Source organism: Rattus rattus, chromosome 12 (genome assembly GCF_011064425.1).
Source record: "Rattus rattus isolate New Zealand chromosome 12, Rrattus_CSIRO_v1, whole genome shotgun sequence".
Classification (NCBI taxonomy): Eukaryota; Metazoa; Chordata; class Mammalia; order Rodentia; family Muridae; genus Rattus; species Rattus rattus.
Genome location: NC_046165.1, coordinates 27009944 through 27027103, shown reverse-complemented (window position 1 = coordinate 27027103; position 17160 = coordinate 27009944). Strand labels below are relative to the sequence as shown.

Below are 17160 nucleotides of genomic sequence, written 5' to 3'. Positions count from 1 at the left end.
GAGCAGGAGTCTTTCCCAAGGAAAAACACACAAAATGATTAGCCAGTACCAAATGGTAAGAACATACATATGAGGAATGATTTAGACACTGAGCAGGTTTTATTTATGTAGATAGGAATACACACACACACGCACACACACACACATACACACATACACACACGATATGATTTGAAATAGAGTATGGGGGAGGATTTTAGGAATGCAAAAAAAATGGCAAGTGGGGTAATTAAATTATAACCCACAATATAAAACACTAAGAAAAGAATCCCGAAGTAAAGTATTTCTGGTTCACTCTTTTTTAAATAAGGAAATGTGAATTCACCTTCTCAGTGTGAATTCTAAGTGTGTGCATATTCACAAAGATCTTTGAGGTATATTTTTCCTGGTACTTGCAGTCTATTTAGAGAATACGTGACATCTGAGTTTGAGAACGCATGCTGTTTTTTATCCAGTGGGACTTTATGTCCAGCTCCTAATTCTGTCTTGAAAAACAAAATAATCACAGGAAACATTCAGAACTTTTAATTTCCGCATTTCGGGGGGAGAAGAAGCTGGAAAAGGGAATGGAGAAATCCAGTTCCGGTTATTTACTTTCTCTTTCACAGTTTGGCAGCTCTGTTATTTAGAGGCAAAAAGGGAGAAACAATGACCTTAAAGTACACATGATGCTTTGGAACTTGTGATTTCAGGGGATGAATAAGTCTAAAATTCTCTCTCCTTGAAATTTGTTTCCAGAATGTTAACTGCAATGCAAGTTATATATAGCAGTAAATTCATGCTTAATTTGTGCAAAAATCATGGTGTGATGAATACAATTAAGCGCCTCGGAGGGAATAATTATATTACTGCATAAAGCTGGTGGTTCTCAAATTGCTTGGTGCCTGGACTTTAAATTGGCCTGATTTCCTGTTGTGAAAGTCACCCATTGCAGCAACACAAACGCAGAAGCAAAGGTGCAGGTTCAAAGTCACAGAGAAAGCTTGCTTTTCTTCATCAACTGCCATATGTGCTCCTCTAAGAGAAAAGGAACCCACAACACACTTACCAGGATGATTGAACTGATAGCTTAGAATGCATTTCGATACTGGATCGTGTCAATCTGTTATAAGAAGGGAGTATTTTTAAACAAGAAGGACGTAGCTGCTTATAACCATACTTTTTAAAGTACCCGTGAAATTGGCTTATAAAATTTATACATAATATAAATTAATCAATGCCTCCATTACTAGGGACTGGAAATAAATAGATAACAGAATATCCTTTGCAAGAACACAATCATTCATGGTAATATCTGAATGTAATGTTTCTAAGAAAAATATCATATTGAAAATTGTCTTCGTTAAACATCTAGCTACTAAGCTGTTTCTAAACTGAGCAGGCATTAGTTGATTTTTAAATAACTTTGTTTTTTATTGAAAATTTTCTTTCTTTACATTTCAAATGTTATACCCTTTCTGGGTTTCCTCTCCCATTCCCCTCCCACTGCTTCTATGAGGGCGCTCCCACACCTCACCACCCATTCCCTCCTGCCTCCCAGCCCTGGCATTCCCCTACACTGAGGCGTCAGGCTTCACAGGACCAAGGGTCTCTCTTCTTATCGATGCCAGACAATGCCATCCTCTGCTACATGTGTGGCTGTAGCCATGGGTCCCTCTATGTGTACTCTTTGGTTGGTGGTTTAGTCCCTGGGATCTCTGGGGTGTCTGATTGGTTGATATTGTTGTTCTTCCTACGGGGTTGCAAACCCCTTCAGCTCCATCAGTTCTTTCTCTAACTCCTCCATTCGAGAACCTGTTCTCAGTCCAATGGTTGGCTGTGAGCATCTGCCTCTGTATTTGTCAGTCTCTGACAAAGCTTCTCAGGGGCACAGTTATCTCATGCTCCTGTCAGCATGCACTTCTTGGCATCCTCAATAGTATCTGGATTTGGTAACTATATGTGGGATGTATACCCAGGTGTGGCAGTTGCTGGATGTCCTTTCCTTCGACCTCTCCTCCACACTTTGGCCCTGTATTTCCTCCTGCATTTTGTTCCCCCTTCTAAGAAGGTCCGAAGCATCCATACTTTGGTCTTCCTTCTTCTTGTGCTTCATGTGGTCTGTGGATTGCACCTTGGGCATTCCAAGTTTTTGAACTAATAATAACTTATCAGTGAGTGCATATCAAGTGTGTTCGTTTGTGATTGGGTTACCTCACTCAGGATGATATTTTCCAGTTCCAACCATTTGCCTACGAATTTCATAAAGTCGTTGTTTTTGATAGCTGAGTAATATTCCATTGTGTAGATGTACCCCATTTTCTGTATCCATTCCTCTGTTGAAGGGCATCTGGGTTCTTTCCAGCTTCTGGCTATTATAAATAAGGCTGCTGTGAACATAGTGGAGCATGTGTCCTTGCTATAGGTTGGAGCATCTTTTGAGTATATACCCAGGAGTGGTAGAGATGGGTCCTCAGGTAGGACTATGTCCAATTTTCTGAGGAACTTCTAGACTGATTTCCAGAGTGATTGTACCTGCTTGCATTTCCATCAACAATAGAGGAGTATTCCTCCTTCTCCACAGCCTCACCAGCATCTACTGTATCCTGAGTTTTTTTTTAATTTATCCATTCTGACTGGTGTGAGGTGGAATCTTATGGTAACTTAGTTTTTCTTAATTAATGGTTAAAAAGGAAACAGCTCCACTGCACTAATGATGTACAATTGATTTGCATGAGGTCATTCATATCTAGGTGAGGATTGATGTCTCTATGCGGGTAAGATCAGGCATAAGGTAAGGCAAAGCCTGTGATTGGGCAGTGATAAAGTAAGGCGGGCACAGAGTTTTGGTGAGGGGAGAGAAAGGGAAAGAAGAGCCAAGATGGAGTCAGAGAAAGGCAACCCAGTTTTGTGTGGACTTAAAGGCAATAGGTAGTTATGAATATCTCATAAGGGATGAATTATTACAGGACAATTTCTCTTATCTAGGTGGGCAGCTTACATCAATATTAATTGGCTCTGAGTTTATTGTGTCCTCATTTTGTGGAGTGAGAATTTACTGTTATAGATCTGACTGATAAATTACAAACTTATCGAGTTTTGATTTTAATGGGAGTTACTGGGAGTTTTGTCTATAAGTACAGGGAGGTGGAGGGAATGTAAGAAGAGTTCAGATCAGAGGGCCATGAGCTAGACAGCTGCTGCTGGGGCTAGCAAAGAAGCCAGAGAAGGCTGTTACTGATGGGGCCAGAGAGTAGCCAGCGACAGTGTGGGATGGAAATTGGAAACTTAACGAGTCAGGTTAAGGTGTTTTGCTGATTGAGATGAAAATACACTGCAGATATATGTGGCCTGCCAGTGTCAGCAATAGCTTGGGTTGGTGTCTTTTGGCTTTATTTTTTGCTACTACATATAGCCTTTAAAATAACAATTTATCTTATGTGATAAACAGTAAGAAGTTAAAAATATAAGGCACGCTTTATGATGACTTAAAAGGTCATAGGTCTTCAGTAAGTACAATATTAAAGAATAGTGTCATCAAGAAGAGTAAGAAATAAAGTCAGCTTCTAAGACTAGAGAAACAAAATTGAAAATCCAGGCAAAAAGGAAAACATTATAAAACCTTATAGTTTAGGGATTCATTGCTACCATGGGCAATGGTATTATTACCAATGATATTAAGCATTGTAAATTACTCATTACAAAGAGATAATGAAGATGCCATATCATTTTTCAGTGTCATTACTAATGTTTTGAAGCTTGCAGTCTGTTTGTAACTAAATATACTTCGGGAGCTACTCACAGCGAGGACATTAAGACTGGAGATGCTGATTGATGTATGACTCCACTGTTCAAATGACCAGACACATCTCTGAAGGCTGCTTCAGGTCTGGTACTCTGGTCCATGCAGGTACTTTTGCTAGTATGAAGATGCTCATCCTGTGTACATTCTCTGCCATGTTTCTCATTGGCCTCATCATTGTTATGGACATTTTTTTTACATTTCCAGTGTTCTTTTATTTATTTGTTTTTGTCATAGTATTTCTTCACTATTCAACACAAATTCTCTTGGAATCCCAACTTCCACATAATTTAGGACAATGGGTCATAACATGACTGATCAGATGACATAATTAATATCAAAAACAAATCATTAAAAGCTTAACTATAGGACCTATTATTACAGTGCATCTTGGAGAATCAGTCTACATGAAAGATAATGAATTATGACACTGAGAAACAGAGAAAATTCTACCAACTAGAGAGCAGCATGGTGAATATATGAAGGCTATAAAACTATTGATTCAATTAATCTCATTTGGGCTCTCCTCAGCAACTTCAAAACCCTAGAGAGCTTTCTTGTAGAACTGTTGATTTAACAGAACACAAACTATTCGGGGAACATTTCACATGTGAAATAATGTCTTTGTTCTTTTTCAGATGTATTTAAGTTCCACCTCATTTCCATCTACTACGTAAGCACACAGACGAGCCTCTTGGAAAAAAGACCTTACTGACTTCTTTTAGAGAGGGTGTAAGAGTTGAAGAAGGAAGAACGGTTCATTTTAAAACATAGTATTGCTAAGTGTGTCTAATTGCTAATGGGTCACACTTCTCTCTGCCTTCTAAACCTGCTGACCTTGCACTGGACCTTCATACTACATCTCTCTAAGCAGATGAGCAGGCTTACTTAGCATCTAGAAATAGCCCTCAGTTGTGCTTTTCCTTGTTTTATTTTTTCCCTTAGCATCATGGACAGTCAAGCAGGTGGACAACTAATGAACTTCAGGCATGATAGCACACATCTACACAATCAGCACACCCATTCCCTCCAGAAGAATCTGGAGTTTGGATACAGCCAACCAAAACCTAAATAAATACAAGGGAGTCGACCACAAAGGTTGAGCATAAATTTACCTTCTTCACAGGTAGAAAATTAACAATGATATTCACTGTAAATGAGATGTAAAAAGCACCTTTACCATTTGAGATGGCCTTAATATTGCTTTTTAATTATCAGAGACTGAAACTTAACAAGACCATTGATTGATTAAGAAGACATGAATAAACAAACATACAAATCAATATTTTTACTCAGAAGAAATTCTAAAAGCTGTGGAAATTAAACTGAGGTTAAAACAAAGCAGAACTGGAGAGCAGTTCCTGTCTAGGTCCTTAATGATGTTCATAGAAAAAACACAAGTGTTACATATTTACAATTTTGTCAAAAACAGAAAAATAGGCCATATTTTAATTTGGATTGGTTTCTGTAATTCTTATTGTTTGGAACACAATATGCTTTGACTACAACTTATTCAATTAAATTGTATTATTTAATACATAATTTCATGACTTTAAAATGTATCACATCAGTAACCAGTATGAAGAGCTTAATGTGGTGCAATTATCATTTTATACCAACTTAATTTTTAAATGCATTGAACATTATTGATCAAAGAACATGGTATTATAATCATTAAATTAAATCATTAAATTGTATTTATACAACACAATATACTTGAATTGTATAAATACATTTTGCAAATAGTTCTTTTTATGTTGCTTTTAATGTAGAAGTAATTTCTTTACAGATTAAATTCTTTAGACATATAGTTTTATGATTCGAATAATAACTCATATCTAAGCCATCGAATCTTTGGTTTATTTTCTGTTCTCCTGTGGATAAATTTTCATTTTATGAGGACCTTAGAGGAATTTATCAGGACTATAGAATCTGAAGGCCTTACATCTTTATTTGAATATTGCAGAGAAACAGGCAAAGCTTCCTCTCAACTTCTCTTTACACATGTGTAGAAAGTTATTCCAGCCTCATGTTTTCAAAGGCTCATTCCTTTTAGCTCTAGAAACAAGTATGATACCTCTTATTACAACATGGCATTATTTACTTTTGCAGGCTGACATTTGTAGACACATAGGAGTCACAGTGGCATAGTGGCAGCATGGCAGCTGGGGTCTGCGACCTGATAGCATACATTTTGAACTACAAGTAAGAAGCAGAGAGAATGCACTGAAAATGTCCTGGGCTATGAATCTTTGAACCTGTCGTCAGTGAAGTATTTGATTCTGCACAGCCACATCTCTTGAATCAAGAATTCGAATGTCCAAGACTGTAAGGGATGCCACATTCAAATAATCATGAACCTAGAGGTAAATGTCTTCAGAGACATTATCACTAGGAAGGAGAAAACTCAGAACAATGTCACCTGATTTTGACTTTGTCAATTAATAAGAACGATATCAAGGTAGGCCATTTGCAGTATGCACAGCATTTAGCTAAAGGCAGCATTCTCCTTTGTAAAACTTTCGTTTGTCCTTGATTTTCTGGATTGCATTATGACATCCAGATGCTGAGCTGAGAAAATTTTCTTTCCAGCAATAGCATCTGGCTCCTTGGCAGCCGCTCCCTGCCCTTGTGTTGGCTGCCTCACAGTTGTCTTCAGGCTGTGAAGTAGTTAGGGTGCTGATGTGATATCTTACTCACTTGGACGCCATCCCTTTTAGCTCTCTAATGTTATCCCCACATGGGACGTGTCTCACATTGACAATTTCCTGCAAATAGAAATTATCAGAAAAAATTGATATATGACTTAAGCATTCAACATGAAAACATTGACGTGATTTTTAACTACATAAGGTGTCGCAGCATGATGAGGAATTAAATTTAATTCACATTTGCTTATTATCATTACAACCTCTTATTTACCATATTACTTTTCTTCTCCTTTTCAAAATACATCTAATTATAACTGCTTATAGCTTTAACTTTTTAAAAATAATGTCACGATAGGTGCCATGATGATAATGTAAAAATAGTTGATAAATATTATAAATACATATCTCACATTTATGATTATTTCCATAAGCTAGGGCTATATTTTATGTCACCTACTCTTCATAAAGCTTTATCAAATTGATTACATTCTTCATTAAAACACTGGAAACAATTTTAAAAGACTTCCAGTATTCAATCGAGAGAATGTTCAGGAAAAAACTGTCGGCCATTTTGAAGCAAATCATTTTAAACCTGGCCTTGAAGATGGGATGATCTTCCATATGCCAATTCCACCAGACACAGTTGACAACACCCTTGCTTCCTCACCTCCTTGACATTTTTTCTTGATGTTACTGCATCATGGGATCCTGGGCTTCAGTATAAGCCTCTCTCTCTTGAACTGCCCTTCACCTTCCTAGTCCACTACTGTTGGGTGAGACAACACACTCCAACCTTGTTTGAATTCCTCTAAAAGTTATTTCACTATGCCTGAGCACTGTCTCCACTTATGAGATTTCTAGATAGCAGGCTGTCTTGAAAAATCCTTTCCTTAAAGTTTTAAGATGGAATATTATTAAAAAATAATACCACTAGATATTCTCTAAGAATTGACCAAATCCTGATCATTCTTCTGATGTCTTCACACCCGCAATTCATTATACACCCAAGAAAGAAGTTCCCAAGCAGAGGTGGTTATGATTCCTGATTTTAAATGAGCAAATAGAGTTGCCCCTGTATGAATATCCTCATGCATACATACCTTTCAGTCTAATCCTTACAAACCTTTACCTTAAGATGAGAACTTGGTTCATGAAGTGCATTGCATGGATTAGTCCATAAATGTTCCAACTTCATTAACACAGGAATTCATTAATCCACTATCATTTTCAGACTTTCTAAATTATCAATATGTTTTCAAAACACAGGCTATTTGTAATGAATGATAACATATACCTTTTAAATTTTTCTGAGTCCCTATAAAAGAACAGGATTCCATTTCTAACTGGTGTATGTTGTAAATGGCTTCCATTGTTAACACAAATGTAACTATTCTTTCCATGATTTAAGCTATAAGTTACAATTTACTTCAAATTTAATTATGCATGTATGAGTTTATTCCTGAGAAGAGACCTAATGCATACCCATGTTACCAGCAACAATTACTTTCATGAAATGTCCAGGAAGAAAGAAGCAGAAAATTTCCTGTAACACACTTAAAATATCTGAATATCAGGAACTGTGTTGTTGAGCATATTTAATATTATATATGCTACCACATTCCAGATTAAAGGAGTTTTACTGAGCCCTTTATTTTATTTCCTCACAGTAAGCTAAATTAACAGTTTCTTTGCAAACACTAAAGTAATTGAGTTTTCTGTTTCTTGGAGAGACTATGATGAATAATAGCCTTAGATATCTACTTAATTTTGAAAAGCCTCACAACACTGCTCTCAGGAATTGTCATAAATTGTGAAGAAGTAAACACCCATGACAACTGGAGAAAATATTTCCAACACTTAACACTGTGCTAATACCTCCAATTTACACAAAGCTCACAGTAATTTTAAAGGGAAAGAGAATCTGAGTCAACCAAAAGTTCATTCAAGAACAGGAATCATAATCATCTCTTCCTGGGAATGTTTTCCTTATGAGTGTAATGAATTGTGAGTGTGAAGACCTTAGAAAAATGCTCAGTATTTGGTCAGTGCTTAGGGAATATCTAGTGATATTATTTCCAATAACAGTCCATCTGAAAACTTCAAGAAAAGGGTTTTTACAAGGTAACCTGCTGCCTAGAGATCTCATAAGTGGAGATGATACTCAGGAGTGATGAAATGGTTTTTCTTTGGTTTATGACATAATGGTCCATAATCATATAAAAAACTACTTTCATAGGATACATGCATATTGCAAATTCATAAACACACACCTTGTATCATGATAGTACTATACCAGGACTGGTAAAGCTAAATCCTAGAAGATTCTAAAGAATTGACAAACATACACACACGCATGTGTGTGTGGGGGAGTGTTTATTTGAATTTACTCACTTTTGGGGATTAAAATGGTTAACTGACAGCAAATACCCTTTCATACATAGACATGGGGATATGGAAACATTTTTCCTGCAGAAATTACAGTAATCCTGTCATGATTGGGTCTACACACTTTCTACAAACAAATATTTTGTCATCAATTATGCCATTCTCTTTTCTCAAGGCATTAAAAATGGGGGGATGAAATTAATGTTTAATAACAATAATTGGTTGATTTGTTGAGTGAAGCGTTTGCACGTTTATTCTTGCATGTTTTTTTTCTAATAACCTGTTATTATTTAAAACATTTGATCTATTTTAAAAAGATGTGACTCAGTAAATCTTTTAAAAGATGTTTCACTAGAAAACACAGGGCCAAATGTATTTTCTTTAAAGGAATGTTTTGTTCTGGGGATGTCAAAAGGCTCCTTTGTTGTGTTGTTTTTAACTAGTGGCATGTCACTGGTGGAGAGGGATATTTTGCACATTCCTACAACTTACAGAACTGCTACTTGCTGTGATATAATTGAATTCTGATGCAGTTGCATGAATGTTGATGGAAGAGCATTGGCATTATGTAAGAACCACTTCTTCACACATCCTATTAACAAAAAAACGTGAATAGTTATAAAACTAACTTCAACATCGTCAGATTTTTGAAACTGCATTTGGGTAAGATTATCTTTGTATACCAGCAAAGCCTAAAAATACTCCCAAGTTGTGAACTTTCAGGAATTTCCTTGAATTAATTGCTGCCTTTTTTTCTAATTGGCAGTTTATTTAAGTAATTTATTAAATATTTAGTGTAACATTGGTTTCTGAGAAGGAAATAGGAAGAACAAGGCAAACAGCTTGTAAATTAGTTAAAGCGACAGGACATATATGTAATGTAAAAGCTGTACAGTTTCCATGTCCAGTTGTATAATCACAAAAAGTACTGAATTAAAAGTAATTATTATGATATCATCATAAGGGTGTAAGCGATACAAACAGCAAATCACAGCAAATCACAGCAAATTCTATGTTATTATGTTATGTGTGGTCCCCATTAAAAATTTACACACCTCAGTCTGATTATGCTCAGGATACAAACTGTTTCCATGCTGCTGAAAGAAAATACCTGCTAAGCGAAACTTAGTCTTTCGAGATAAAACAGAACAATGCACAATAGCCCATGATGGACAAGCTGGATCCTGTATCCCACAGACTTCACCATTTAGGTACGCATGAAGGAAACAGATTCTTCTGCTATCACAGAAGCAGATGGTGGAAGTTACCTGCTGACCAAACAGGATCAGCAGGGTGGAATCGGGGTGGGTCAGCTCATCTGGAATGGATGCTCGCAATTGTCATTTCACACATCAATTGGTTCTGATACCTCTTATGTCGTGCAGTGCCTAGGAGCCGCATGGCATTCCTTGAAACATTTACCATGGAACTGCTGAAACATAATTTTGGTCTCACATTCCAAAGCGAGTTGTTAAATCCCTACCATAAGAAATTAATGTCGCCAGCATTGTATTATTTAAATTAAGCAGGCTTCCCTCCTTTAAAGATGCAGGAGCCTTGTTTGATATATTTCCAATTTGCCTGCTAATTTATAAAAGTAAAATGATACTGTTTTATTGTTGTAAAGTTAATCAAGACTTTAATGGGACAGTTATGTTACTATCAAGGAATTTTTTTATTATATTTTTTCTGTAATATATAAGTTCAGTGAGCTGATTATGCAGTGTGACACTGATTTTACTAATTACAAAGTTATTACTGTATCTCTAATGGGATGAAATTTGATCTTCCTAACTCGCAAATTTAAACATGGGGATCTGATTCTCAGGGAAAATTAGTAAACAAGTATTATATATATCCTCATGAAACCCATTACATAATTTATATATTTACATCAATATACCATCTTCCCAGTCCTTTTTGATGAGTGAAGTAATTTTGTTTTGTAAATACAATTATTTCAAATGATGTACAAAACTGTGGCTACAAATATGAACGTGCCTATTTTAAAGAACATGTTCTGGGTAAAGAAAATGCTCTACTTTTATAGTATAAGAAACTGCTAAGAAATACACACAAAAATGTTTGGGAGTGTTAGCAAAAATATAATATAATATTTGGAAATTTCCATTACTATAAATGTAACCCCATTACAACAAGGTTTCATATTTTAGTGTTTACAGCTTACTTCCCATATACTCAAAACCAGATTTCAAAAATTGTTTCAAGCCCATTAGTGAATATTTACTATATAAAAAATAAATACAATTTAAGTGAAGCAGATAAAGAAAGAGAATCAGCTATAGTTTGTGTTGGCTTAATAAGTTAGATAGTAATTTAGTTGTTTTATAATTTACATCAGGTATTCTTATTCTCTCCTCATCTTTACACTTGAAGCATAATTTTGAAATATGCAGCAACATTTTATTGACAATCTAAACTTTGAAATATAACTAATAAATAGTTTTTAAAATAACATGTTTTATTTTAACTATCACAAAGAATTTTTCCTAAAAATATAATTGTTTTTCCACCTCATTATTTTATTTAATTTTTTAAGACGTTTTAATTGATTATTTTGTGAATTCACTTCATGAACCCCAATTCTACTAATCTCAGATCTCTTTTTCCCCTTTGCTCTTGCAATCTTCTCACCAAGAGAAAATTTATCATAATAATAATACATTAATAATAATAATAATAAATAATAATAATAAACATCTCATCGTGGGTGTTATGGTGTGTCACAGTGTGTTACACAGTATACTTTTTCGTCCACAAATATTTATTGAAAATGTTCATTGCAATCGATCATTGGCCTGGTTCGAGGGCTCTGGCTTCTGCTGCACTCTCAATACTGGATTATCACTGGGACTTTCTGGATATACTGTTGTTGCCCTGTGTCATGGAGATCCTCCAGCTTTAGTTCTGCAGGACAGGCCCCTTCACCTGCTTCAGCCCTTTAGGAAAGAGGTGGATGTAGGGTGGGCCAACTCAAAGCCCTGGATATGGACCTGGGTGGTAATTGAGTGGGTCAGCCTTCCAGTTCGCAAGCACCCGCACTACAAGAACAAACTCTCCTGCATAACTCAGCCAGCTCAGCCAAAGTAGCAGCCAGCAAGGAGTAGCACCTGCTCCTATGCCCCCAGGGCCAGCCAGCTCACCGGCATGGAAGCCACAGAGCCAGCTCCACTGTGGTGCCCAGTTGAGGCTAGGGTCATTCTCTTGAGCCCTGCAGCTGCTGAGGGACCCACTCTTACCCTAGGGGTTCGCTCACCTTCACCTTCCCCATCAGGGTCAGTTTTACCGTAGTGCCCAGGTGAGGTACAGGACCAGATCTTGTTATTACTGTACCTGACAAGGGACAGGGATAATTCCCCCTGGGCCCGTCTTCTGTCACCGGTGGAAACAGGAAGGGATTGAGGGGAACCAAGTCTTCCCTGTGCTTTCGCGCTCCTGGCTGCCTCGCGGATTCCTCTTCCACCAGAGCCTTTTTGCTCTGCTGCCCAGGCGAGGTGCAGGACTTTCCTGGGTGAAGCCAGCTATCCAGATTGCAATAAGCAATAAAATTATGACCAACCCATAGTTTTAAAGGAACAGTTGAATTACTAGTGAACAAAAATAATACTTGAAAACTAAAAAAAAAAAAAAAAATCGCATGGTTTGCTGAATATTTTATTTAAAGCGCATTCTTAACCCCGCTATACATATTTACACGGAGAAATGAGACTGTTCTGTATTTGTTTGTAGTGTTCAATCATTGTTAATACTGACTTAATTATTTTTATACAAATAATATTATATTATATATTCCTGATTATTCTAACATAAATGCACAAAACTTGTCCATCAAAAATGGGCTGGTGATGATTCTCTGATTATAGAGGCAGTTTATAGACACTCATCATAAACTAGGTATTGGATGTAGTTGCCAATCTTTATGCCTTAGAGAGCCAGATTGGAACTACTGACCACCCCACCTAGTGGACCAAGGCAGTACTAGTTGTCACCTCCCCCAAGTTACACTGTGAGAAACAACACTTGCGGGACTGGTCCAACTATTGCGGTATTATTCAGACCCAAGGAGCAAGTGCCAGCCAACTTCTCAGCTTCCCAGGTTTGGTTTAATCGTTGATACTATTTCCAAGCTGATATATTGATTTCATATATTCGTCCTTTTGGTTCTGTAATTCTATGGAATCCTGACTAAAACACTTTTAGATACGCAAGACAATTTTATCATGTGACAAGATGCAACATATAATATGTTCTATGTTACACATATATTTGAACACCTAATTTTAATATAATTTGAGGAGATATTATCGAAGTGATCGTAATATAATTAAAATGCTCGTAACTTTCAATCCATTAGTTATGGCTTGCTAGAGTTATGTCAGTGCACATACTCATTATTTTAATATTAAAAGTATAATTTATATGCTTCAAAACTTGTAAGAATTCTCTTACAGCTTCTACTCCTACAGGAGCTTTGAGACAAGTGGCACCACCGACCCAGCAAAAGGTTGTGAACAATCCATTATGCACCACCGTAGTCTCCTGGGCACCAGAACCTCTTACTACTTGTATTCAGGCAGGAAAACAGAAGCTGGCCACCGATGCACCAGGAGCCCCAGACATGCTGATACCTGATTTAAGTTCCCTTGGGCATGCACACTCCACCTATGGCTGCCCTTGATGCTGCTGCTCATGCTGATGCTCCAAGTGGGCTGGAGGCAGAGTTGGAGCACCTACGGCAAACCCTGGGGATTGGCCTGGATACCAAGGAAGCCAAAGAAAAATTCCTGTAGGAGGTGGTCAAAATACAGATAGTTAAGCAAGAGGAGAAGCTGACAGCAGCCCAGCAGGGTAAGCGCAGCCTGCACCATGAGCTAGAATTCTTGCGTGTGGCCAAGGAGAAACGATAGGAAGTCACAGAGGCCAGCTGCAGTTTGAAGAAAGAGATTGAGCCGCTTCGAACTGAAAATGAGAAGAAGATGGAAGAGACCAACGAGTCCTGGGTGTGTCTGAAGTGAGAGCTGGGGCAGGCACGGCAGGTCCGGTTGTGTGAAAACCGCTGCAAGGCTGGGCACCTGCATGCCAAGTACTCAGCCCAGACTGAGGACCCGCAGGCAAAGCTGCAGCATGCAGAGGCTGACCATGAGCAGCTTCGAGCTGACGTGGCCTGTGAGTACCTGGAGAAAGGGGGTGAAGGAGCGTCAGGAGCAGCTGTGGCCTTGTCTACGGCCTGAGAATTCTGGAGTTGAGAGCAATTCTGAGCTTGATTCCTAGTCTGGGCAATAATTGGACCTCTGTGTAGGCTCAGAGGGTGGTGGGTACGTGGCTTTGCAGGCCTGGGCCAAGCCAATGCAGCCACACAGCACAACGTCTCTACTGTGCCTATTACCAAGCAAGTGTTTGTAACCCCATACTTTTGGAATCCACTGCAAAATTTTCTACCGGCCAAGTTCAAGTGAGCAAGCCATGTCCCCCAGCTACAACCAGAGTTGAGACTGCCTCTGTGGCTTATAGCTGGTCCCCTACTTGCTAGAACATTCTAACATTTACACTTTTGTTATAAGCTATTTAAAACCAGTAAGGAGACTTGATATTCAGAAAATCAACATGTTTTTTAATGATTAACTATAAAAGGCCCCTACACGTGACGCCATCTGGACACCCACACTGGCTGGGTGGCACCCACCTACCAACGTCCTGGGAAGCCATCACTGCTCATCTGTGCCTGTGGCTACAAGAGGACATCAAGGGTTTTCTTCAGAGTCTAGTTTTGGTTAGCGACAAGGACCCTAGTCTTTCTGCTGCTGCCAGCAAGAGCAGGGAGAGCTCCAGGTGTGAGATGAGCCCCAACACTGCCTGCCTTACCGCTGGCCGCTGTCCCACCCACCACCACCACCACCACCACCACCACCACCACCACCACCACCACCACCACCACCACCACCACCACCACCACCACCATTATCATCATCACTAACACCACTGACCCTGCCCTGCAGGCACCAAGAGGCCCGAGCCAACTTAGCCCAGGCCCCTGAATAGCCCCTCCCACCTTTGTGGGGTTGTCCTGTGGCCATGGCCCACTGTCATGCTGTGTCTCACACACGCCGCCCAGCCACCTATGCGCTACTTGACCACAGCAACCCCTCTTCAGTACCGCAGACTTCATTCTTCGCGTCTCGGACTGAGACTACAGCATTGGAACAAAACAGCATTATACCACTCTGTCTTTTTTTCTTCTTTTCCTTTTTGTTGTTGTTTACCGTTGCTCATTTAAACATGTACTTAGAACCGCACTTTGTCAGAACCTTCCCTTCCCTCCTTATTCCCAGGTTAACAGGTTTTTACCGATCTCCAGAGCAGTTCAAACCCTAAGTGCTCAAGTGCCCTTACACATCCCCTCTGGTGCTTAGTTAAACAAGGGAATCAGGAGACCATAAAAATGCAGAGACTGGATTGGGGGTCATTCTTTGCCTTCCAGCATCTTGTACAGCAAATCCTGACTTGTCTTTTTACCCCCAAACTACTGTCTTCAGGAGCGACTGAATCTGCCACTGTCAAAATAGGTTACTTGCATTTATTCCAAATAATCTCTTTTACTCTGAACTGTTTATGCAAATTGTATAAGACTTCTTATGCCCAAGCTTGAAAAATGATTTCCCAGTAGACAAGAAGCTCCCACCCATCCTCCGGTTGTGTTTATTTACATGATTAGATCATACAATATCCCTTCCCTCTAGTCCTAACGGGGCAGCCATGAGAGGTGGAGATGGCTTGTGTGGGCACAAATAACCTCAAGGACCTTGGCCTGAAACTGGGGACTGCTGAGCCCTGATGTCTGGTGCTGAGGTCGTCTGCAGGGCTTTGCCCTTGGTTTGCTGAAGGGGCTGGGCTGCTGCTGGTCACCCCTCGTGATATGCAATGCAAAACGGACATCATGTGTATGCAGCATTTATTTGGAGTTTTTCCTTTGGCTTTTTCCCCCTCTCTTTCAGTTATGGAACTTGTGTGCAAGTATACATTTGCATACTTGTATGCACCAATACATTTCACATATCCATAGCTAGACCCGCCATGGGCATTATGGCCTTGTCTTCTAAAGGGTCAGTTTTATTACCCAGCCAATGCGAAGAACACTGTCTCAGCCTTGTTTTTCTAGAGTTGTGTTTTTCAGTCATTTCTTCAAGAAAAACTAAATGATTTGTTAGAGAAAAATTCTAATAATCAATTCTGATAAAATTATCAACCATGACTAATATTAATCATATATTGGTTAATGAACAAATCAGGATGCACACACACACACACACACACATAATATAAAGTTTAATAATATGATGTTTTCATAAAAATAAATTAAGCTATATCTAGATAAATGATTCAAATAAAATCTTGTTAATAAACCAGTGAGATACTTGTGGTTTTCAGACTTTTTGTCTGACTAGAGAAATGGTATTTTGTGAATATGGATAAATCATTTTTAAAATTGTGGCATTAGTCTTCCTCACAGAAATAGAATCAATAGGTTACATATACAATCAAAAATGTCAGTAGTACATGCACAAATGTAGTCTGTGAATCTTCCTAGAGAAATATGAATAAAAGGGCCCTTCACCTCAAACAGGGCATCTGGGACAGAATAAAGAAAAATAGTCCATCCAAAGTCAACATAGTGAAGCTGCGAGTCCGCTGTGACTACTTACAGGAGTATGGGCCAAAGACTGTTATATTACTACAGAATTCTATGTGTTGATGCATTTCATATGGTATAAATATGACATGGACAGGAATCCATCCAGATCCTGAACCAAAGGAAGACAGAAATGGTCTAATCAAGAGTGGCCAACTTCAGGGAGGCCATAGTTAAGAGCAGATTTGTGAGACTGTCAAGACTGGGTCATGACAGGGCATCATATGGTAGGAAAATAAGCACATTTAAAGAAAGTGTGAGAAATGAGATAATAGTATGAAAAAAATTGACAAATCTCACAACACTACATTTTTGTGAAGCGGGACATAGACAATGATGGTAGACATTTGGAGTGTTCAGAGTGAGGCACGTTCTTCTGAAATGGAAATTCAGAGAATTCAGACACAGGAAATCAGAAAGCCGATGCCTCTGAGAAAGTGAAAAAATAGGTTCAGACTAAACGGAGTAGCGATGTAATGAGCCACCCATCAGAAGCTTGCATATGAGGACAAAACTGGTTCAAAAGAATTATGTGACCAATCTTGCCATCTCAAAAAGGTTCCCAAGTCAGAAGCAAGATTCCCAAGCAGACACTCATTTTCAGTCGTTTCTATGCTATTGCTTTGAAAAATAAA

General features: G+C 38.5%; 1 pseudogene; it reads left to right on the top strand.

The window, feature by feature from the left end:
• Positions 1-11985: 11985 nt before the first annotated feature.
• LOC116913911 lies at positions 11986-14109 on the top strand (annotated as a pseudogene).
• Positions 14110-17160: the final 3051 nt, after the last annotated feature.